We start from the raw sequence: 25,016 nt of genomic DNA, 5'->3' as shown, positions 1-25,016 counted from the left end.
CTCACCAACCACTCCCCATACAACGATCCTTCTCTTCACTCCTCTGCTCACACCTTCCTTACACAATTTCCAGCAATGGCCTCTTGTTCTAGACCCCTGTCCCATTTTATGAAAAATTTCCTCTGTTAACCAGATAACAATCCCAGACTAGCTTATATGTTTCAATCATATCCCCCCCCCCCTCTTTCTCCTATTCACGAGGCTTTGCAACTTAAATTTCTCTCAGTCTGCCCTTTTATTCTACATTCCAAAGACCACTGATCACCTTTATGAATCCTCTCTGGACCTTTTCCAACATATCCTCATCACCATTTTTTTCATTTATTTCATCTTTTATTTTTTCAGTCTGTTACACATTCATGAACTCATGGTCTAATAATATATTGCACTTTCTACAAATCCACATTTTATCTCCACAAACACATCTCTTACATTCTGCCATGCATACATATTACATTCACAACATTGAATCATATGTGAAAAGTATGTCATTAATGCCACTAGATTTTTGCACCGCCTGCCTAGTTGCACTAGTTGGCACCCACGTGATTGACCTCGTGAGTACCGTGACATTGTGTTCCGTTTAAATAAGGCAATTTTAATTACAAATCGTGCCAAAATTACTCCGAAAATCATACAGACACTAAGTTATTAAAAATAAACAGCTCAACACCAAAATTCAAGCAATACCACCAATTATTACTCAAATAGCACTTATCTTTTCTGGAGTTCTTTTTGAATACATTAATATTCTGGATGCCATTGTCTGATGCTAAGATTACTGTGTTAGCTAAAGCTGATGATTTTGCTGTCATACCTAAATCCATTCCATATCTTCATTTTTTGCATAATATCAAATGCAATCTGTCTAGTCTTTCAAGTGAAGATGATTTACTCTTTATAAGCAAATTACCTCCCTGTAATTTATCTCCTACTGAATTCCATGCACTGCTTTCATCAAAACAAAAGAACCATATACTGTATTTGCTGGCGTATAAGACTCACTGGCCTATAAGATGCACCCCTTTTTTTTATACACATTTTTTAGGAAAGAAACTTCATCACTGAATATTATAATGAATTTACAGTATTTCAAATATAAAGTAATAAGTAGATCTACTTTCAACAAATACCTAATCTAACTAGGAAAGAGTACCCACCTTTTAATCTTCTATGTCAAAACCTGGAAATTCATCTCCAGAGCTAAATGAAGAGACACTTGAAAAAACCTCTTCTAAATCAGAATCTGAGTCCTCATACAAAAATTGTTCTCTGTACCATCCAGTACATTACTAATGCCACACTTCTTAAATGATTTAACCACTGTCTCAGTTTTCACAGCATCCCATGAAGCTTTGACCCACTCACAAACTTGTGAAATGCTAGACCTCTTCTTTCTTCCTGATGGCATAACCTCAAAATCTGAAGACTGCATCCAGCTGTTCTACTTCTTCATAAATCCCTTAAATGGTTTATTAATGCAAACATCTAACGGTTGAAGCTGACTAGTTAGACCTCCTGGAATTACAGCTGAGTTTTCAATTCCTTGAGTTTATTTTTAACATCTTCTGTTCTGTGAGAACGAAACTGATCCCATACTAGCAGGGCAGGCTTCTTCAACAGTCCGTTAGGGCAACTAGACCAAATTTTATTTATGCATAACTTCATTCCTCCTCCATCTATCCAGCCTGGAACTGGAATGCTCTCACACACTTCAAGGAAGCAAGAAAAAAATCACTTAACTTGGAACAGAGAAAATTTCCAGAAATGAAAGTAATAAAAAACTGAGTATCGGCATATAAGATGCACTCTGTTTTTCAGATTTTCAAAGAAAAAAGTGCATCTTATACGCCGGCAAATACGGTATTTATTTCTAAAGTGGATAAAGGAAAAGCTCTAGTGGTAACAGATAGGTGAACTCTGAGAGGAGGATAAACTGCCTTTTGCAGGATACCTTCATCTATCAAGAAATTTAGTTAGATTCCTATACAAATTAAACATTTAAATAAACTTCTTAATGAATATAATATAATAAATTTAGTTTAATCCTTTATCCAAGTGTGAGCAAACAAAGTTTGCGCCTGAAAGTATCTTCAGGACTGGGTTAAGGTGGTACACACCAGGGCAACTCGTTGCAAAGGTGGAGCAAGCTACCAACACTCCTATCCTAGTATCTCCTATAATGCAAAACACATCTCCTTGCGGATATGTCTATTGTTATGCATTAAGGGAAGGGCCACTACCCAGACCGGTTTCGACCTTTATTGAGGTCTCTTCAGTGGGAGCCAGGCCCAAGTCGAGATATCAGGCAGAAGCATTAGCAGGTCATCTCCACCTATAGGAATTGCCAATTGGTGTGCCACCCTTTTTTAATAAATTACTCTGGATTTAGAGAAAGATGTTGAAAGTTTATTTTCCACTTGGTTAGAGTATAATATAATAAATTTAGTTTAATCCTTTATCCAAGTGTGAGCAAACAAAGTTTGCGCCTGAAAGTATCTTCAGGACTGGGTTAAGGTGGTACACACCAGGGCAACTCGTTGCAAAGGTGGAGCAAGCTACCAACACTCCTATCCTAGTATCTCCTATAATGCAAAACACATCTCCTTGCGGATATGTCTATTGTTATGCATTAAGGGAAGGGCCACTACCCAGACCGGTTTCGACCTTTATTGAGGTCTCTTCAGTGGGAGCCAGGCCCAAGTCGAGATATCAGGCAGAAGCATTAGCAGGTCATCTCCACCTATAGGAATTGCCAATTGGTGTGCCACCCTTTTTTAATAAATTACTCTGGATTTAGAGAAAGATGTTGAAAGTTTATTTTCCACTTGGTTAGAGTATAATATAATAAATTTAGTTTAATCCTTTATCCAAGTGTGAGCAAACAAAGTTTGCGCCTGAAAGTATCTTCAGGACTGGGTTAAGGTGGTACACACCAGGGCAACTCGTTGCAAAGGTGGAGCAAGCTACCAACACTCCTATCCTAGTATCTCCTATAATGCAAAACACATCTCCTTGCGGATATGTCTATTGTTATGCATTAAGGGAAGGGCCACTACCCAGACCGGTTTCGACCTTTATTGAGGTCTCTTCAGTGGGAGCCAGGCCCAAGTCGAGATATCAGGCAGAAGCATTAGCAGGTCATCTCCACCTATAGGAATTGCCAATTGGTGTGCCACCCTTTTTTAATAAATTACTCTGGATTTAGAGAAAGATGTTGAAAGTTTATTTTCCACTTGGTTAGAGTATAATATAATAAATTTAGTTTAATCCTTTATCCAAGTGTGAGCAAACAAAGTTTGCGCCTGAAAGTATCTTCAGGACTGGGTTAAGGTGGTACACACCAGGGCAACTCGTTGCAAAGGTGGAGCAAGCTACCAACACTCCTATCCTAGTATCTCCTATAATGCAAAACACATCTCCTTGCGGATATGTCTATTGTTATGCATTAAGGGAAGGGCCACTACCCAGACCGGTTTCGACCTTTATTGAGGTCTCTTCAGTGGGAGCCAGGCCCAAGTCGAGATATCAGGCAGAAGCATTAGCAGGTCATCTCCACCTATAGGAATTGCCAATTGGTGTGCCACCCTTTTTTAATAAATTACTCTGGATTTAGAGAAAGATGTTGAAAGTTTATTTTCCACTTGGTTAGAGTATAATATAATAAATTTAGTTTAATCCTTTATCCAAGTGTGAGCAAACAAAGTTTGCGCCTGAAAGTATCTTCAGGACTGGGTTAAGGTGGTACACACCAGGGCGTTGGTGTGTTGGTAGCTTGCTCCACCTTTGCAACGAGTTGCCCTGGTGTGTACCACCTTAACCCAGTCCTGAAGATACTTTCAGGCGCAAACTTTGTTTGCTCACACTTGGATAAAGGATTAAACTAAATTTATTATATTATACTCTAACCAAGTGGAAAATAAACTTTCAACATCTTTCTCTAAATCCAGAGTAATTTATTAAAAAAGGGTGGCACACCAATTGGCAATTCCTATAGGTGGAGATGACCTGCTAATGCTTCTGCCTGATATCTCGACTTGGGCCTGGCTCCCACTGAAGAGACCTCAATAAAGGTCGAAACCGGTCTGGGTAGTGGCCCTTCCCTTAATGCATAACAATAGACATATCCGCAAGGAGATGTGTTTTGCATTATAGGAGATACTAGGATAGGAGTGTTGGTAGCTTGCTCCACCTTTGCAACGAGTTGCCCTGGTGTGTACCACCTTAACCCAGTCCTGAAGATACTTTCAGGTGCAAACTTTGTTTGCTCACACTTGGATAAAGGATTAAACTAAATTTATTATATTATACTCTAACCAAGTGGAAAATAAACTTTCAACATCTTTCTCTAAATCCAGAGTAATTTATTAAAAAAGGGTGGCACACCAATTGGCAATTCCTATAGGTGGAGATGACCTGCTAATGCTTCTGCCTGATATCTCGACTTGGGCCTGGCTCCCACTGAAGAGACCTCAATAAAGGTCGAAACCGGTCTGGGTAGTGGCCCTTCCCTTAATGCATAACAATAGACATATCCGCAAGGAGATGTGTTTTGCATTATAGGAGATACTAGGATAGGAGTGTTGGTAGCTTGCTCCACCTTTGCAACGAGTTGCCCTGGTGTGTACCACCTTAACCCAGTCCTGAAGATACTTTCAGGCGCAAACTTTGTTTGCTCACACTTGGATAAAGGATTAAACTAAATTTATTATATTATACTCTAACCAAGTGGAAAATAAACTTTCAACATCTTTCTCTAAATCCAGAGTAATTTATTAAAAAAGGGTGGCACACCAATTGGCAATTCCTATAGGTGGAGATGACCTGCTAATGCTTCTGCCTGATATCTCGACTTGGGCCTGGCTCCCACTGAAGAGACCTCAATAAAGGTCGAAACCGGTCTGGGTAGTGGCCCTTCCCTTAATGCATAACAATAGACATATCCGCAAGGAGATGTGTTTTGCATTATAGGAGATACTAGGATAGGAGTGTTGGTAGCTTGCTCCACCTTTGCAACGAGTTGCCCTGGTGTGTACCACCTTAACCCAGTCCTGAAGATACTTTCAGGTGCAAACTTTGTTTGCTCACACTTGGATAAAGGATTAAACTAAATTTATTATATTATACTCTAACCAAGTGGAAAATAAACTTTCAACTTCTTAATGAAGTTGTTAGCAGGGATCAAAATACTTTGTATAAGTTATGCACTGATTTTGGAAGGGCTCCTTATTTATATGGTCTACCCAAAAATCCATAAAGAAGGCTGTTCAGCAAGAGCCATTGTGAATAATCTAGATCATTCATCAAGAATTTCACACATTTTCTTGAAAAAAATCAAAGATATTGAAACGCAAGAGCCACATATTTTAGTCTGATTTGACATTGTTTCTCTGTTTAGCAACATTTCATTATCTAATACTATTAGTTTACTATATGATGATTTTGCTCCTGATGTTCTGAAGATTTTTGAATTGATTATACAATCAGGATATTTCAGCTGGAAAAACAAGATCTATAAAAAGCATTGCCTGAGTTACCCTCTGGCAAACTTTTTACCATCTGGAAAATACCTTTTTATTTTTATCCATTCATTCCCAACCCTGTCTTTAGTTTTCTTATGATAATAATGTTTTTGCTGTTTGGCCTCCTTCCTACAATGAACCAATAGCCTTCACCCTTGCATTCATTTCACCATGGAAAAAGAAGATGCTGGTAGTTTACCATTCTTGGACATCCTTCTTACTTGTACAGCCTCCAGTACTCTGTCAATCAGTGTTATCGGTAACCTACCTTTATCGGCAGATACATTCATGAAAAGTCTGCTCATCATACCTCCCAAAAAACTGGTGTTATCAAGTCATTTGTAGAGCACATAATGTATGCTTTTCTCCCTTAAGCTTACAACAAGAACTTTTCACTATCAAAACTTTAATGGAATTAAACGGGTATAATCCTCATCAAATCCAACAGATAATTGACTCCTTTTGTCGTATCTATGAACATATAGATAAAATTTGAAGACGCTTTACCTTAATCCGACATATTTTCTTATGTTAACAAAATTTTTCATCTGTTACCATCTACAAGACAAACTGTTACTTCTCTCTTTAGCTGGTATTTATCAGATCCCTTCTAAATGTAATTTGACATACTTTAGACAGACAGGCCATTCTATAGAAAAAAGAATTAATGAATATCAGTACTACATTGAATACCTGAAACCTCAAACATCTGGTCTGGTGCAGCATGGTATTAATACTAAACAGTATCCTGTGGGATGAAGTGTGACCACTCCATAGTAGCAGTTTTAAATATGAATGCCTTTTCAAAGAAAGTGGTTAAGTTCTTTTACATCAGTCTAACCTGAAATCAGAATGATTTGTCTCTCTCCCCAAAAAAGTTAGGGAGATTCTAATCTTATATAAATATCAAAAATAATTTTAATATTATTAATTTTTAATATTCATAGTTGTTGTACATAGCTTATATTCCTGTTATTTGATTTGCTTGTTTCCACACTCTTATTTATTTATTTTGTATCCAAACACAAATGGTACAGTAGTAAGTAATTGGTACAATACTATTTACCACAAATTAGGATACATTACAAATGAACAGCTTTAAATTTAATAGGTGAATTATACATGGAATGATAGGTAAAATATGAAGGAAAGAAACTATAGCTTATATACAATAAATATAATATAGTCAGATGTTCCTACAGCATCTCTAAATTTCCACACTCTGATGTACTGTTATTTTCAGTACAAAATATTTATATTTTTCATTTAACTTTAGTACTGCAGTTATTGTATAATTTTTGTTATTTTATAGAATGATTTTAAGGAATGCCAGTGGTAGGGAGGTAATTAAATCAGTTAAAATGGTAGAATTACTAAGTGAACACTTTGCAAGAGTATATCATCCAGGCAGAGTGATATTGCAGGAATGGGGAAACCAATGGCTTATACGGGAACTGAGGTGAATAGTATATTACAGAACCTTAATGTGAATACATCTGTGTTATTGCATGGTATACTAGCTCTAGTCTTATGTGAAGCAGCAAAGAGTGCCCTTGACCATATTGTTTAATTTAAGTCTCAGCTCTGGGTTAGTCCTGAGGGGATGGAAAGAGGGGAAAAAGTTCCATTGCATAAAGGAGGCTCCAAGACTGCTGTTGCAAATTACCGACCGATCAGCATATCAGGAGTCGTTGTCAAGGTATTGGAGAAGTTGGTCAAGAGCAAAATACAGGAATGGATAGATGGAAATGAGATACTGTATCAGGGGGAGGGAAGCATGTTTTTGTGAAGGGTAGATCATGCCTCAGTAACTTGCTCACATTTTATAATACAGTGACTGCTGAATTGGATAAGGATAATGGGTTTACAGTGATAGTGATACTGCTGGACTTTGCTAAGACCTTTGACAGGAGACCACATGAAATTCTAATCAGTAAACTGCAGCACTTGGGGATGGATATAGGGTTGGTGAGATGGATAAGAGGGTGGTTGATGGAGAGATATCAGAGATTAGTTTATTCAGGAGTAGAGTCCAAAAGAAGGCCTGTGACTAGTGGTGTGCTGCAGGGTTCTGTTCTTGGACCACTGCTGTTTAGTTTTTCATTAATGATACAGGAAAAGATCTGAGAGGGAACTGTTCACTTATTTGCTAATGATGCAAAGTTGGGTAGAGCAATAGTGAATACACACGATGTCAAAATTTTGCACGATGATTTGGATAGGTTGGCAGACTGGGCTAAGGAGAATGGATATTAGTTTAATGTGGCGAAGTGTAAGGTTATGCATTTTGGGGTGAAAAGATTATCAGCAGTATACCACATTGGTGGAACCGTACTCCAGGTAATTGACAAAGCCAGAGACTTGGGAGTGTTGGTGGATAGGGAGTTGAAATTTAGGAGGCACATAGCGAAAGTGGCTAAATCAGCTCATCAGATCGCTTGGTTACTGAAGAATACTTTGACGAGCAGAGACAAGCAGGTTATTGTTCTTCTTTATCGAGTCTTGATAAGACTCCATCTTGACTATTGTGTTCAGATCTGGGCACCAGGATTTCTTGGTGATGGGGAGGAGGTAGAGAGGATCCAGAGATAAGTGACCAAAATGGTAGCTGGTCTATGGAAGACCTTACGAGAACTGATTGAAGATTTGTGGGTTACATAAATTGGTAGATAGGCAGGAAAGGGATGATATGATTGAGACATGCAAATTACTGAGGGTTTTTTATAAGATTAATTCAGAGGAAATTTTTCAGAACAGGTCGTGGGAGAACTAGGGACCATCCATGGAAACTGAGCAAGAGTGTACACTAGTGGCCAAAATTGTGGAAACCTTTTGGAAAAAGTGTATTTTTGAGGTTTGATGGCTCATAACACCACTCTTTTTGGTGTAATACCATAAAATTATATATCAGTGGAAAGATAATTTAATAGTGAATGTAATGCAACAAAGTTTGTTCAGTTATCTGTATTCTATGAAATGTTATAGCCAAAACCAGAAAAAAGAAGCACAACTTGCTTAGGTTGATATTAAGTAGCTTTCCTTCATTTGAATGTAGCCAGCGAGCATGAGTGTTTAGAGAGCCAATCAGGTGTCATCTTGTTTTTGGCAATGAGCCAATAAGGTCACATTAGGATTCAGCTATTGATGTCATGTATTGGAGCTAAGAGGAGGACATTTGTCAGTGTGTTATGTGATTGTTGGTTGGTTTTTTTTGCATTCTTTCATTTAGTGAGCTTGTAAAATGTAATAAAATTAAAGAAATGGTGCAAAGAATTGACTGGTCACCCAGAAAGTGATGTAAAATAGTGCTATTAAGTCAACAAGGCTACAGTTATGAAGAAATTAAAAGAAAAATTGGTGGAAACAAAGGTGGCATTTCTAAATGTTTGAAGAGGTGTAAGGAGACTGAGTCACTACAAAACCAGACTGGTAAAGGCAGGAAAAGGTGTACAACAGCAAGTGATGATAGAAGAATTGAGAGACTGTGCCTACATGACAGAAGAAAATCATCTGGGTGTATACAAGATGAAATGCCACAATACAATGTGAAGTTGAGTGCAAGGACTGTTCGGCTGCAGGAATTTGGTCTAAATGCTAGAATTCCACTAAAAAAGCCATTTTTATCTCTCAAACAAAGGTTGAAAAGATTAAAGTGGGCTAAAACCCATGTTAACTGGACAGCAGAACAATGGGACAGTGTTACCAAAATCTCCCTGTTTGGTAGTGATGGCATAAAATACGTAAGGAGAAGAATCGGAGATGATTTGCATCCTGATTGCATTACACCTACCGTGAAACACCCACTTAGTGTTATGATTTGTGTGTTGTATGACATCAAAAGGTGTGGGCAGAATTTGAGTGATTAATGGGAATATAAATGCCAAAAAACACATAAATGAAATACTTGAGCCCAAACTGAAGCCTTCCGCATGTAATTTTTTCCAAGATAATGAAGCATTTATATTTCAACAGGATTCAGCTCCATGTCATGCTGCTGCTGTGTGCAGAAAGGGGTTTCAGAATAATCATATTCCACTGCTGGAATGGCCTGGGAATAGCCGCCCAGACCTTAACCCAGTCGAAAATCTATGGAGCCAACTAAAGAAACTTGTTAGTCAGAAGCAACCCACAATTAAAACCCAGTTAATAGAAGCAATAATTCAATCTTGGTTTCACATTATAACAGCTGCAGAACTAAAAAACTTGGTTGACTCCATGGGAAAGGCGTTGTAAGGCCATAATTAACGCTAAAGGTTACCCAACTATGTATTAACTCACAGTGTGAGAATTTTTGTATATTTAAACTAAACATATTTGGTCGTTTTATAATTAAAATACAAACTTATGTATTACTGACCATTTACAAAACAAACTTACATTAGAGCCTACCAGTTTTGCCAGCAAACTGTCTGGCTTTTTCAAGGTGTTTACAGAGACATAAAAACTAGTAAATGCAAATTGAAAGGAACATAAAAAACATTGTAAAACAACTAAGGTTACACTTTCACATGACAGAGAGGACTTATTGTTCTTATTCATTATCACACATGCATGTTTGTTGTAAACGTGTAATGTGATTACTGGCTAGCTGTCGTTCAGATTGATTTAGAGAGAGGATCAGGTTTTTCCACGAACTGTTTAGGATTGCACCCTGATTTCTGTTGAGGTTTCCAACGGTTATTAACATTGTGGCTTCCTTGAATAAATGATGTCTGTAGTCGTCATCTAGATATGGCATGGAGCTGTTTTGCCACTTTATTGTGTGGTTAAATGTACAGAAATTATGTGCTAAGCTGGAAGAGATACTTCTGTTGTGGTTTACATCACCAACATGTTTTTTTGTCTGATTTCTAAACTCCGTGAAGTTTGTCCGATGTAGGCAAGACCAGAGGTGCAAGGAATGTAATATATTCCTGGATATTTGTAGAAAGGCACCTTATCTTTTGGGGATCCTAAAACTTGTCTGATGCTGGTGGTTGGTTTGAAGACCACTCTGATGTTATAGGCTCTTAGTATTCTGGCTATTTGATAAGAAATTGACTTGATGAAAGGGATCACTACAGTAGAAATGTGCTGGGAGCGTGATTCGTCTTGTCTGGGGTTGTCACCATATAGATATTTTTTGATGATGTTTTCAGGATATCCATCTTGTGATAATGTGTTGGCTATTAGTGAGAGTTTAGTCTGTGTATCCTCCTCTTCTGATATAAACTTTCTGGCCCTATATTTCAACATGTGGATAATGCTCAGTTTGTGTGTCTTGTGATGGTTTGAAGTATAATGAAGATATCTTCCAGTATCTGTGGGCTTTCTGTAAATAGATAATTCGACACTATTTGATTGTTTCTTTATCAAGATATCTAAAAAATGCAGTTGGTTGTTGTTTTCCACTTCCAGAGTGAATTTTATCTTGTTATGTATTGAGTTTGATTTTATCCACAAACGATTTTAGGTTTTCTAAGCTGTCTTGCTATATAACGAAGATATCGTCAACATATCTCCACCATGTAGATGGTCTAGTGGAAATTGTGGAGAGAATTTCTTTTTCAAGTTTTTCCATGAAAAGGTCTGCACAAGATGGTGATAGTGGGCTTCCCATTGCTAGGCCTATTAATTGTTGGTATATGGTGTTGTTAACCTTGAAGAAATTAGATTGAAGGCAGTGTCTAAACATTTGTGTGATGTCTAGAGGAAAGAGATCTTGGATGATGTTTATTACCTCTTCTACTGGTACATTGGTGAAAAGGGGGATACAACATCTAGACTGGCTAGCATGTCTGTTGGTGCAATCTTAATGGCTTGGAGTTTATTTACAAAATGTTGACTATTCTTGATATAGGATTCTGTTGATCTTATTTTATTATTTAATAAGTTTGCAAGATGCTTTGCCAAAAAGTAGGTTGGTGATCATCTTCCATCAACGATTGGATGGAGGGGTATATCCTGTTGATGTATTTTAGGTGTCCCATATAGTCTTGGAGTGATAGGATGTGAGGATTTTAGTGTTCTCTTCACTCTTCTGGCCAAATGTTACAATTTCTGATTAGTCGGTTTGTTTCATTATGATTTTTTATTGTGGGGTCCCTATCTAGGATCTTATAGGTGGAGTTGTCTGATAGTAATACGTTTAACTTATCATAATAATCTTTAGAGTTAAGGATAACTGTAGAATTTCCCTTATCAGCCTTTGTAATGATGATATCTTTGTTTTTCTTCAAGTTGAGAATTGCCTTTCTATCATAAGGAGACGTGTTGAGAATAGGTTCTTTGGCTTTGGCTAGGATTATCATACTTTTGAATCTAATAGTGTTGGCTACGTTTTGCGGTAGTGGATATAGGCCTTTTCCAATTCCACACACTATATCCATTTTAGGAATGTGTTTGGGCGTAATCGCAAAGTTAAATCCTTTTTAGAGAATGTCAGATTCATTTTTTTGTGAGACTATGATTTGACAAATTAAAAATCACTTTGTTGTCCGGGAGGTTGTTTTGTGTCTGATATTTTTGTAAATGGTCAGTAATAAATAAGTTTGTATTTTAATTATAAAACGACCGAATATGTTTAGTTTAAACAGTTTAATGAAACACAAAGTTCGGTGCATGGAAAGAGAAAAATGCAGAAAGGCCAAACTTTTGAACCACCTAACGTTCTTTAAACATTGCAGGGAATTCTCCATCATTCCAAAGTTCCTCATAGTCAGATGTTATATCAACTCTATATCAGCTAAAAAAATTTATCTACGCACTTCATTGGCGCTTGTAAGAGCAAGGATTCAACACTCGAGATACGAACTAAATAAAAGTGATATTAATTGCTGCAAGTTATTTGATGACCTTTGTAACAATTTAGAATATACCATATGGAATCAATTAGATCAAATGATACAACGCAGTTATGAAAAAACTTTCAAACTTTATAAGGATAAGCAAATTAGGAAATTCAGTGAACTTTGCAAGAAAAAATATCGGACACAAAATAACCTCCCGGACGACAAAGTGATTTTTAATTTGTCAAATCATAGTCTCACAAAAAAATGAATCTGACATTCTCAAAAAAGGATTTAACTTTGCGATTACGCCCAAACACATTCCTAAAATGGATATAGTGTGTGGAATTGGAAAAGGCCTATATCCACTACCGCAAAACGTAGCCAACATTATTAGATTCAAAAGTATGATAATCCTAGCCAAAGCCAAAGAACCTATTCTCAACACGTCTCCTTATGATAGAAAGGCAATTCTCAACTTGAAGAAAAACAAAGATATCATCATTACAAAGGCTGATAAGGGAAATTCTACAGTTATCCTTAACTCTAAAGATTATTATGATAAGTTAAACGTATTACTATCAGACAACTCCACCTATAAGATCCTAGATAGGAACCCCACAATAAAAAATCATAATGAAACAAACCGACTAATCAGAAATTGTAACATTTGGCCAGAAGAGTGAAGAGAACACTAAAATCCTCACATCCTATCACTCCAAGACTATATGGGACACCTAAAATACATCAACAGGATATACCCCTCCATCCAATCGTTGATGGAAGATGATCACCAACCTACTTTTTGGCAAAGCATCTTGCAAACTTATTAAATAATAAAATAAGATCAACAGAATCCTATATCAAGAATAGTCAACATTTTGTAAATAAACTCCAAGCCATTAAGATTGCACCAACAGACATGCTAGCCAGTCTAGATGTTGTATCCCCCTTTTCACCAATGTACCAGTAGAAGAGGTAATAAACATCATCCAAGATCTCTTTCCTCTAGACATCACACAAATGTTTAGACACTGCCTTCAATCTAATTTCTTCAAGGTTAACAACACCATATACCAACAATTAATAGGCCTAGCAATGGGAAGCCCACTATCACCATCTTGTGCAGACCTTTTCATGGAAAAACTTGAAAAAGAAATTCTCTCCACAATTTCCACTAGACCATCTACATGGTGGAGATATGTTGACGATATCTTCGTTATATAGCAAGACAGCTTAGAAAACCTAAAATCGTTTGTGGATAAAATCAAACTCAATACATAACAAGATAAAATTCACTCTGGAAGTGGAAAACAACAACCAACTGCAATTTTTAGATATCTTGATAAAGAAACAATCAAATAGTGTCGAATTATCTATTTACAGAAAGCCCACAGATACTGGAAGATATCTTCATTATACTTCAAACCATCACAAGACACACAAACTGAGCATTATCCACATGTTGAAATATAGGGCCAGAAAGTTTATATCAGAAGAGGAGGATACACAGACTAAACTCGCTCTAATAGCCAACACATTATCACAAATAATAAATTTAGTTTAATCCTTTATCCAAGTGTGAGCAAACACAGTTTGCGCCTGAAAGTATCTTCAGGACTGGGGTAAGGTGGTACAACACCAGGGTGACTCCTTGTGGTAGCTTGCTCCACCTTTGCAAGGAGTCGCCCTGGTGTTGTACCACCTTACCCCAGCCCTGAAGATACTTTCAGGCGCAAACTGTGTTTGCTCACACTTGGATAGAGGATTAAACTAAATTTATTATATTCTAACCAAGTGAAAAATAAACTTTCAACATCTTCCTCTAAATCCAGAGTAATTTAATAAAAAGGTAGCACACCAATTGGCAACTCCTATAGGTAGAGATGATCTTGCTAATGCTTCTGACTGGTATCTCCACTTGGGCCTGGTTCCCACTGAAGAGAAATCAATAAAGGGCAAAACTAGTCTGGGTAGTGGCCCTTCCCTTAATGCATAACATTAGACATATCCGCAAGGAGATGTGTTTTGCATTATGGGAGATACTGAGATAGGAGTGTTGGTAGCTTGCTCCACCTTTGCAAGGAGTCGCCCTGGTGTTGTACCACCTTACCCCAGTCCTGAAGATACTTTCAGGCGCAAACTGTGTTTGCTCACACTTGGATAAAGGATTAAACTAAATTTATTACATTATCACAAAATGGATATCCTCAAAACATCATCAAAAAATATCTGTACGGTGACAACCCCAGACAAGAAGAATCACGCTCCCAGCACATTTCTACTGTAGTGATCCCTTTCATCAAGTCAATTTCTTATCAAATAGCCAGAATACTAAGAGCCTACAACATCAGAGTGGTCTTCAAACCAACCACCAGCATCAGACAAGTTTTAGGATCCCCAAAAGATAAGATGCCTTTCTACAAATATCCAGGAGTATATTACATTCCTTGCTCCTGTGGTCTTGCCTACATCGGACAAACTTCATGGAGTTTAGAAATCGGACAAAAAGAACATGTTGGTGATGTAAACCACAACAGAAGTATCTCTTCCAGCTTAACACATCATTTCTGTACATCTAACCACACGACAGAGTGGCAAAACAGCTCCATGCCATATCTGGATGACGACTACAGACATCATTTATTCAAGGAAGCCACAATAGTGTTAATAACCGGTGGAAACCTCAACAGAAATCAGCGTGCAATCCTAAACGGTTTGTGGAAAAACCTGATCCTCTCTCTAAATCAATCTGAACTACAGCTAGTCAGTAATCACATTACACGTTTACAACAAACATGCATGTGTGATAATGAATAAGAACAATAAGTCCTCTCTCTCACTCGAACGTGTAACCTTAGCTACTAGTTGTTTTACAATGTTTTTTATGTTCCTTTCAATTTGTATTTACTAGTTTTTATGTCTCCATAAACGCCTTGAAAAAGCCAGACAGTTTGCTGGCAAAACTGGTAGGCTCTAATGTAAGTTTTTTTTGTAAATGGTCAGTAATAAATAAGTTTGTATTTTAATTTTTGTATATCTCATTTTTTCTCTGTGTTTCATTTTTCATCTTTATAACTGCTGTTCTAATAAAAATTCCTTCATGAAAGTTATTGCATTACATTCTTGATTAAATTATCTTTCCATGAGCTATCAAACCTTAGAAATACACTTTTTCCAAAAGGTTTCCACAATTTTGGCCACTAGTGTAGTTAGCAAGGATGTTAAAACTAGGTTTTTTACTTGGAGAGTGGTGAATGAGTGGAATAAGCTGCCAGAGTCTGTTGTGGGTGCCATGACTATAATTGAGTTCAAAGCAAAGTATGATAGATACTGTGCGAATGCTGAATAGTTCTTGACATGATGTTTAGTGGCTCCCTCAATGAGTCTAAGGACTCCTTGGAGTTTCCTGTAATAATAATATATGTACCTTTTCAAGATTTCTACAGAGAAGTAAAAGTTATCTTTGGTTAACATACCTCTGGATTTAACCCCAATCTAACAAAATGATTAGATGAATGATACAAGATGATATCCTAAAATTAGAGCATCATACAAGCACACAAATTTGATATAAGTTGATACAAGCACACAAATTTCAAAAGAAATAAAATTTCAATTGACTCTACAAAGCAGTGAATGAAGAAACCAAAAACTGCAAACTTCTTAAAAACAATAATAAAATCAAATAAAAGAAGGCCCCAAATACCGTTTTTCATCCTCCATCTGATAGATCTAGCAGATGCATCTATTAAAATTGGCTAGGCAATATTCACTGCAGCTTTGAACATGGTTACACTTCCAGCTCTCTCTATCTCTTACATAGGACAGTAATAAGTTAAAAATCTCTCTACACCAAATAATCTCATCATGAACATTAATTGCTTATATATCGTTCTCAGTGAACTGTTAAGTTCCTTGAGAATGATCTATAATATAACCGAAATATATAATATAATAAATATAGAAATATATAATGGAAAATGTTAAGATTGTGAGGAGCTCATTGCATTCCAAAAGTGTAGTTACCCTTATACTACACTATAAGGGGAAAAAATTCCCAAATATAATCAGTTGATTTGTGTGTATATGTGTGGAGAGGTGAAAAACAATTAGATCTCTAGAACACTTTCACACTAGATTTTCAAATTGCTTTTAGGAAAGTGAACAATAGAATCGCATATCAAATGCTGTATGATATAGTGCACTGCATTCATAATACAGGAATTAAACTCTGACTTATCCATTCATTATCAATACTGTATCTAGTAAGTACTGGTTTTTATAATATCTAAATACCAATATTTCATGCTTAGTAGTGTGAAATACTGATATTTCACATTACTGAAATACCAGTATTTTTATTAGTAAAATATTGGTATTTTGGTTTTCTATCTTTAGTTTCTAGAACTCAAGTTGATTTTTCATGTTAAATAAATTGAAATGGATGAGATTGGATAACCAACTTCTGAGTTGGATCTGTCATTGGCTGTCAGATAGGTACCAGAAAGTTGAATATTGGATTGCAGTATCCCAAATGGACCCAAAACTAGGGATCAATTTTGGGACAATTGTTATTCAGTTTGTATATTAATGATATTGGGATGGATTTACCTGGTGCAAAATTGGGAAGAGCAATGCAGATTCAAGCAGATGTTATGGCCTTACAGGAGGACTGGAATAGATTGCATGAATAGTCGGGTAAGTGGAACTGTCAGTTCAATGTTGCAAAGTGTTAAGTTTTGAAATTTGGTAGGCAACGATGGGATGCATAGTATACACTTGGTGAGGGAACTTTAAAGGAAGTAGAGGAGATGAGAGATCTAGGAGTGATGGTGGACAATAACCTGAAATTTAATGGCGACATTCCACAAGTTGTGAAGATGTCATCTCATATAATGACAATGATGTGGAGTACCAGATGTGCAGAAATAGAGAGGTTATGATGCCATTGTATAAGGCCTTGATCAGGTCTTATTTTGATTAGGGTTCAGAGAAGATTCACAAAGGTAGTCAGTGGTGTTGTTATCAGGTTGACATGGAAGAGATTTTTCATAGAAGGGGAGATGAGGTAGAACAAGAGAGGCCACCCCTGGAAACTGCATAAGGAGGGGGTTTGAGCAGAGAAGTGAGAAGAAGGTTCTTTACATAGAGTGGCTGGTGAGTGGAATGCATTGCCTAAGTATGTTGTGAATATAGACACTTTGAATAATTTTAAGGCACAGTTGGGTGAGCTTTGTGCGAGATAGTGTATACCTCCTATGATGTCTCTGACTCCATGGAGGTCAGATAATAATAATAAAGATACATGGAATCAAAAACTTTCAATTTGTTATAAACTGCTTTCATAAATAAGTAGTGTGCCTATGTCTGTGCAACTGGTCATGAGCAATTTTTCAAGTGAAAGCTAGTGATACTATGCAACAAACTAATGAACCATTTCCCATATTCAGAACTCACAAGTTGTGCAGGACATAAATAATAGTTGGTGTGGTGTCAAGTTCTGTGTGTGGCAGACTATTGTGCAATGTAATTGAAAGGACAAGATTTTATTTTCTTTGAATGATTTTGTTATGAATTGATGTACTATTCTGCTACACTGCTAATATTAATATATTAAGTAATAAAAGTATGCTTTTATTATTTATTCAGTTTATTTAATAATTTATTAATTTTATTAATTATTTATTTGATATCTTAGTTAATTTAGTTATTGTATTCGTATATATATGCATATGGCCCTTGATCATATTGTTTAATCTAAGTCTCAGCTCTGGGTTAGTCCTGAGGGGATGGAAAGAGGAGAAAATATTTCCATTGCATAAAGGAGGCTCCAAGACTGATGTAGCAAATTACCAATCAATCTGCTTATCAGGAGTTGTTGTCAAAGTATTGGAGAAGTTGAGGGGGAGGCAGCATGGTTTTGTGAAGGGTATGTCATGCCTGAGTTGGATAAAGGTAAAGGGTTTACAGTGATACTGCTGGACTTTGCAAAGGCCTTTGACAGGATACCACATGGAATTCTAATCAGTGAACTGCAACACATAGGGATGGATATAGGGTTGGTGAGATGGATAAGAGGGTGATGGAGAGATATCAGAGTAGTTTATTCAGGAGTAGAATTCAAAAGAAGGCCTGTGACTAGTGGTGTGCTGCAGGGTTCTGTTCTTGGACCACTGCTATTTAATTTGTTCATTAACAATATAGGAAAGGAATTGAGAGGAACTGTTCATTTATTTGCTGATGATGCAAAGTTGGGTAGAGCAATAGTTAATACTGATGATGTCAAAATTTTGCAGGAGAATTTGGATAGATTGGTAGACTGGGCAAAGGAGAATTATCTACCCATCTTGACTGCTGCTTGCAGATCTGGCCACCAGGGTTTCTTTATTTATGAGGAGGAGATGGAGAGGATCCAGAGACGAGTGAACAAGATGGTAGCAGGTCTATGGAATGAACCTTATGATAACAATGAGAACAGGTTGAAGATTTGTGGGTTACAGTAACTGGCTGATAGGTGGAAAAGGGGTGATATGATCGAGATTTACAAATTGAGAGGTTGAGGGGTTTTTACAAGATTATTTCAGTGGAAATTTTTCAGAACAGGTGTGTTAGTGGGAGAACTAGGGGCCCTTTCATGGTACATGTTCTCATGGCCAGTGTGCCTATATGTAGGATGTAAAACCAGAGTTTCTGGGAGAAAAAACCCCTGCTACCTCTATATAGATCAGCTGATTCATCTTTACTTGAAACAATGCCATGTAAAGATTCCTGTCATCACAACAAAAATCGAACTCTGGTCTTTTCCAATCGAAGGGTGCAACATTCCATTGTTCTTCCAGTTGTGCTACAGGTGGCAGTGCTATCTCCTCAGAACCAAGTGACCATATTGGAGCATAGTAGTCTGCATCGAAGAACTGCACTGCTGAAGAGAGCAGTTCTTCTACGCAATGTGGATACCTTAGCAACTTGGTTCCTAAACTTTAACTCTTTGTCCAGTATAACCTTCAAGTCTCCATCTGTATTGACAGCTTCTAGCAACAAGTTCTCATTAATATAATGCTCTGCCTGCAATTTCCTCTGTTTCAAATGATTCACACTTGGTAAGACTGAACTCATTGATTCTTGCCCACATAATTAGTCTGTTCCATTCAGCCTGCAAGGATATTGTATCAGCTATGTACCTTATCATTCTTAAAGTACTTGGCATCATGATCAAATAGGAGATATCCACCTTCTGGCCTCTCAAATCATTTTTACCAACCACAATCATTTAATTTGATTTACCTTTTTTGCATCTGTATGGCTTGGCTAATATTGTGAATTTTTGCAACCAGGAAACATGATATTAAATACTTTTGTTAAGTACTTCTGATCATTGAGTCTCCATACATAATTTTCTTAACTTGTTTTTCTTGTTTGTTCAGTCAGTCTTTATTATTCCTTCAGAATATTGGTTCTTTCTTTTTTCAGCTCTTGCCATTTCTGCAGTTTTTCAGTTTTGCTCTTTGTTATATGAAGGATAGCATTTAAGCATTCTAGTGCTTTATTAATATCCATTTTGTTCTGTATTTCCATGGCCGCACATTTGACATTAATAACATCATTTTCCATCTTATCGCCAGTATTTGTTGCATTCTTGTCACCTAACAGACACTTACTAAAACACTTAATACACTCTCTTTCTCCAGTTTCAATTTCCTTCCACCTATCTATTCTTTAATTTTCTCGACCAGTATATTTCAGTATTCAATCTTTTCAATCTGAAGTGCATAACCTTACATTTTGCAGCATTAAATTGACAATCATTATCCTTTACCCACAATGCCCTATTTCTCCCCAGTTTTGCATCATCAGCGAACAACTGAATATCCCCTCTTAAATCTTTCCCTATGTTATTGATATACAAATTAAAGAATAATGGCCCTAGTACTGAACCCTGAGGTACTCCACTAGTTACATCATTCTTCTAGATTCCACTCCACCATATATTGCTCTCTGGTGTCTGTCTGTCAGCCCCCCCCCCCCCCCATTCATGCTATGCTACTAGTCTCATATCCATTCCCATTTGCTCCAATTTTTGTAAAAGTTTTCCATGTGGTATTCTGTCAAATGCCTTTAGCAAAGTCAAGCAGTATCATGGTCTTTACCATTATCCAATTCTGCTGTTTATTCAATTATATATTTATCAATTCATTTCAATTATATATAATTCAATAAATATATATTCTATTACAAATATTCAATCATTCAATTCGATTATATAATGAGAATAAGTTACTAAGACAGGACATACCCTGTACAAATCCATGCTGCCCTATATAGAGCATGTCATCCCTATCCACCCACTGTTGTATTTTACCTTTCACCAATTTTTCCAATACTTTAACAACCACTCCCGATATATTGATTGGTCTGTAGTTTGCTGCCTCTGTCTTGGAGACACCTTTATGTAGTGGTACTATCTTTTCCTATTATCCACTCTCTTGGAACCCTACCAGAGCTGAGACTTAGATTGAACAACTTCATCAGAGGCAATGCTAATTCTCTTGCACATTCACTTAGTACATGGGCTGATGTGCCATCCATTCAGATTGCTGTGATCACATTCATATTTTTTTAATATGCTGAACACCTCCTGTTCATCTACCTCAATGTTAATATGCATCTCTGTAACATCAGCAACTGTAAAATCACCACCTGGATGATACACCTTTGCAAAATGATCACTCAGCAACTCAACTATTTTGTTTTGTCAGTCACCTTCCTACCATGAGCATTGTTTAAAGTAATTTTTCCTCTTACCCGCTACATAACGAAAAAATCTCTTTTAGGTTAACTTTGGCCTGGTTGGCAAATTCTCTCTCATAGTCTGATTTGGCCTTCCTTATCATACTAGTCACCTTTTTTGCTTGCACTTTGTACTGCTGATCACATTTTTCTTTATATTTCGTTCACAATGTTTTCGATTTTTGCAGCTCTTGCTTTTAAACGCTGTGTAAAACTAGCTAAACAAAAGGTATGAGAAGACTTTGGTAAGAACATGGAAAATATCAAGAAGTGGCAAGATATTCTGGAGGTTGTTGAAGAAGCTCAGAAATGGAGGAAAGAGTGCTGTAAAAGAAATTAGAGATGATAAAGGTGAGAGGAAAACTGGAGAAAAAGATATTATTATTATTATTAAGAGAGACCTCCAGGGAGTCAGGGACTCATCGAGAGAGACCACATACTACACACACCAGCTATCATACTTATTCTTGAATTCATTAACAGTGCTTGCACTCACAACATCCAATGGCAATCCATTCCAATCACGCACTACCCTCTAAGAGAAAAATCTAGTCCTCACTCCCTTCTTAGCAGCCTTTCATTCTCAGCTTCCAAGTATGCCCTTTCGTCCTTTCCTCACCCTTCATGAATTGAAAATTTTCATCAATTGAAATCCTGTATGATCCTTTCAGAAGTTTGTAAGTCTCAATCATATCTCCCCTTTTTCTCCTGTTTGCTAGTGTCTACAGTCTACAAATTCTCAATCTGTCTTCATAATGAATATTCCACAATCCTAATATCATTTTTAACACTCTCCTTTCAATCTCTCCAATATATCAGAATCACAACAGAAACCAGGAGACCAGAACTGTGTACAATAGTCCAAGTGAGGTCTTAAAAAGGCCTTGTAAAGAGGCAAAATGACATCCTTAACTTTACATGTGAACGTTTGTTTCAGCATTGCAATTATCTTTTGAGTTGTATTTACAATCCTTGCCAGATGACCCCTGAACTTTAACTTCCTATCTATTAACACTCCAGGATCCCCAGCTTCATCAGTTTCTTCTAGCCTAATCCAACCAATATAATACGACATTGGATATCTAATCATGCCAAAGTGAATGACCTTACATTTATTGACATTGAATTCACACCCATTTTCCCATGCCCAAAATTCCAGCCTATTCAAATCATTCTGCAAGTACTGCATATCAGCATTCTGATTACCCTACCTATCTTTGCATCATCAGCAAATAGCTGTTTGTCGCTTGTCAAATCCTTCCCAATATCATTAATGTACAGATTAAATAACAGTGGACCAAGCACTGATCCTTGTGGTACACGACTAGTTACCTTAAATCTTGCAGACTCATATCCCCCGTATACCACTTTTTGATATCTGTCCGTCAGCCATCCTCTTATACATGTTAATATTCTATAACCCAAACTCATTTTCTCTAATTTATGTAGCAGAATGCCATGCTGTATTCTGTCAAAAGCCTTAGCAATCCCCTTGTCTAGTTCAATGGTAACATTGTTATAGAGGGGCGAATTCCAGGTGATTGGTGTAGAGCTCTCATAGTACCCATATATAAAAAGGGAAATAAAACTGAATGTGAGAATTACAGAGGTATTTCTCTACTGAGTGTTCCTGGTAAGATCTATGCAAGTATACTTGAGAAACAGTTGAGAAGGATTGTGGAAGAGAAGGTTGGTGAAGAACAAGCTGGATTCAGGCCAAATAGAGGCTGACAGGATCAGATTTTCACTTTATGACAAATTATTGAGAAATCATGGAAATATAACAAAGCTTTGTATTTAAGTTTTGTAGATCTGGAAAAGGCATATGACAAGGTGCCAAGAGAGAACCTATTCAAAATGCTACAGTTGTATGGTTTAAGTGGGGCATTACATCAAGCAATGCTTAGTCTTTATTTGAGTTGTAAGTCAGCAGTTAGAATTGAAGGAAGTACAGGAAGATGGTTTAATGTTAAATCTAGTGTCAGACAATGATGTACATTATCCCCTCTATTATTCATTACCTATATGGATCACATTATGAAAGAAAGCTGTATTAAACCTCATATCAAATTTGGTGCTGTTAATCAGCTCTTTGCTTTATGCGGATGATGTTATACTTCTAAATAAATCTGCTACAAGTCCACAAGATTCCCTGACTAAATTGAATAACTGTTGTAATAGATATGCTATGAAGATCAGCAATAACAAGACAAAGACAATGAAAATAAGCAAAAGCATTGAAAATATCAACTGTATTGTGAATGGAGAACTTATAGAACAAGTAAAACATTTCAGTGGAGATGGTAAATTAAATATGGAAATAGACAACAGAATCAACAAAACTGGTATGGTAGGAAGTCAAATGAATACATTTATATGGAATAAGAGAGAAATTAGTGAAACACTAAATTAGCTGTATACAAGACAGTGTTGAAATCAAATTAACTTAGAGATCTGAGAGCTGGGTTAAAAGTAAAACATTTGACCAAAGACTATACCACAGATATGAGAGTCCTTAGAAAGATTAGGTGCATAAACAGATGGCATCAATGGCAATATAAGATTAAAAATGAGGATATTAGGAAAGAACTTAACATTGTCAGTATCCAGGAATGCGTTAGCAGAGCTAATCTCAGATGGTATGGTCGCTTAAGCAGAATGGAAAAGGAAAGATTAGCAAAACAAGTGTTCTCTGCCAGGTTGGCAGGAAAAGACCCAGAGGAAGACCAAGATATAGGTGAATTGATGCAGTAAAAAGTGCCTTAGAAGATATAAATATAAGATCTGATAATGTTGGAATCTTGACAGGTAACAGATTGATTTAGAGGAAAATTGTAGATAGGAAGCTAGTGATGATGTAAATTTTTCATATGGTATTATCATATCCTGTACATCCCCTTGAAAGTACATGTCAGGAATTTGATGATGATGCTTTATATCCTTACTCATCCACTTAATTCCAACTACTTGGTTTATTCTCCTGACCTTGGGGATGCAGTCTGATACTGCTACTCGCAAGCAATTTCTGACTACTTGCCATGCATTGACATTTTTTCCTTGTAGTTTCTCAAGCCATTTCACTGTTCCGAGATGACTCCTAAGTCTCTCATAATCACCAGCCTTATAGTTTAACACAAACTCCTTGAACGAGAATATAATAAATTTAGTTTAATCCTTTATCCAAGTGTAAGCAAACAAAGTTTGCACCTGAAAATATCTTCAAGACTGAGGTAAGGTGGTGCAATCCTAGGCAACTCATTGCAAAGGTGGACCGAGCTCTCATCACTCCTTGTCTCAGTATCTCCCGTAATGCAAAGCACATCTCCTTGTAGACATGTATACTGCTATGCATTAAGGGAAAGGCCACTACCCAGACCAGTTTCAACCTTTATTGAGGTGTTGTCAGTGGGAGGCAGACCCAGAGTGGCGATACTAATGTAGAAGCAATAGAGAGGTCATATTTACCTATACGAGTTGCCAACCGGTGTACCACCTTATTATTAAATTACTCTGGATTTAGAGAAAGATGTTGGAAGTTTATTTTGCACTTGGTTAGACTATAATAAGACTTACCTCAGTCCTGAAGATATTTTCAGGCATAAACTTTGTTTGCTTACGCTTGGATAAAGGATTAAACTAAATTTATTATTATTAATATTATGAGTGCCAGTCTGATAGCAAAGAGGGACAGTGTAAAAAAGTTTACAGTGGAGGGACTGGTAAAAAAGTTTTGAAAAAGCAAATGAACAATCTGATGAACTTAACAATCAATGGGAAGAATGATGAAAGTGATATGAATGTAGCGGAAATTGAAAAACAGAGTGCAATTAATGGTTAAGTGGCAAGCAGTGTTGATGGCAAATAAACATGCATGGGTTGCGATAAAATTGAGAGTGAATGAGAGCAAAAAATGACACAAGATTTGAAAGCTGAGTTG

The 25,016-nt window shown here is 36.8% G+C and overlaps 1 protein-coding gene across 4 annotated transcripts in view; it reads left to right on the top strand.

Annotated features, from left to right (window-relative positions):
• LOC150102874 (ATP-binding cassette sub-family C member 5-like) overlaps positions 1-25,016 on the top strand; it is a 1,133,802-nt gene that overhangs the window by 36,174 nt on the left and 1,072,612 nt on the right. The window lies entirely within an intron of this gene.

Source organism: Typopeltis vanoorti, chromosome 9, assembly GCF_054136105.1.
Source record: "Typopeltis vanoorti isolate ZY-2024b chromosome 9, IOZ_Tvanoo_1.0, whole genome shotgun sequence".
NCBI lineage: Eukaryota > Metazoa > Arthropoda > Arachnida > Uropygi > Thelyphonidae > Typopeltis > Typopeltis vanoorti.
The sequence above is the reverse complement of the archived record's forward strand: the minus strand, read 5'-3'. Positions and strand labels throughout refer to the sequence as shown.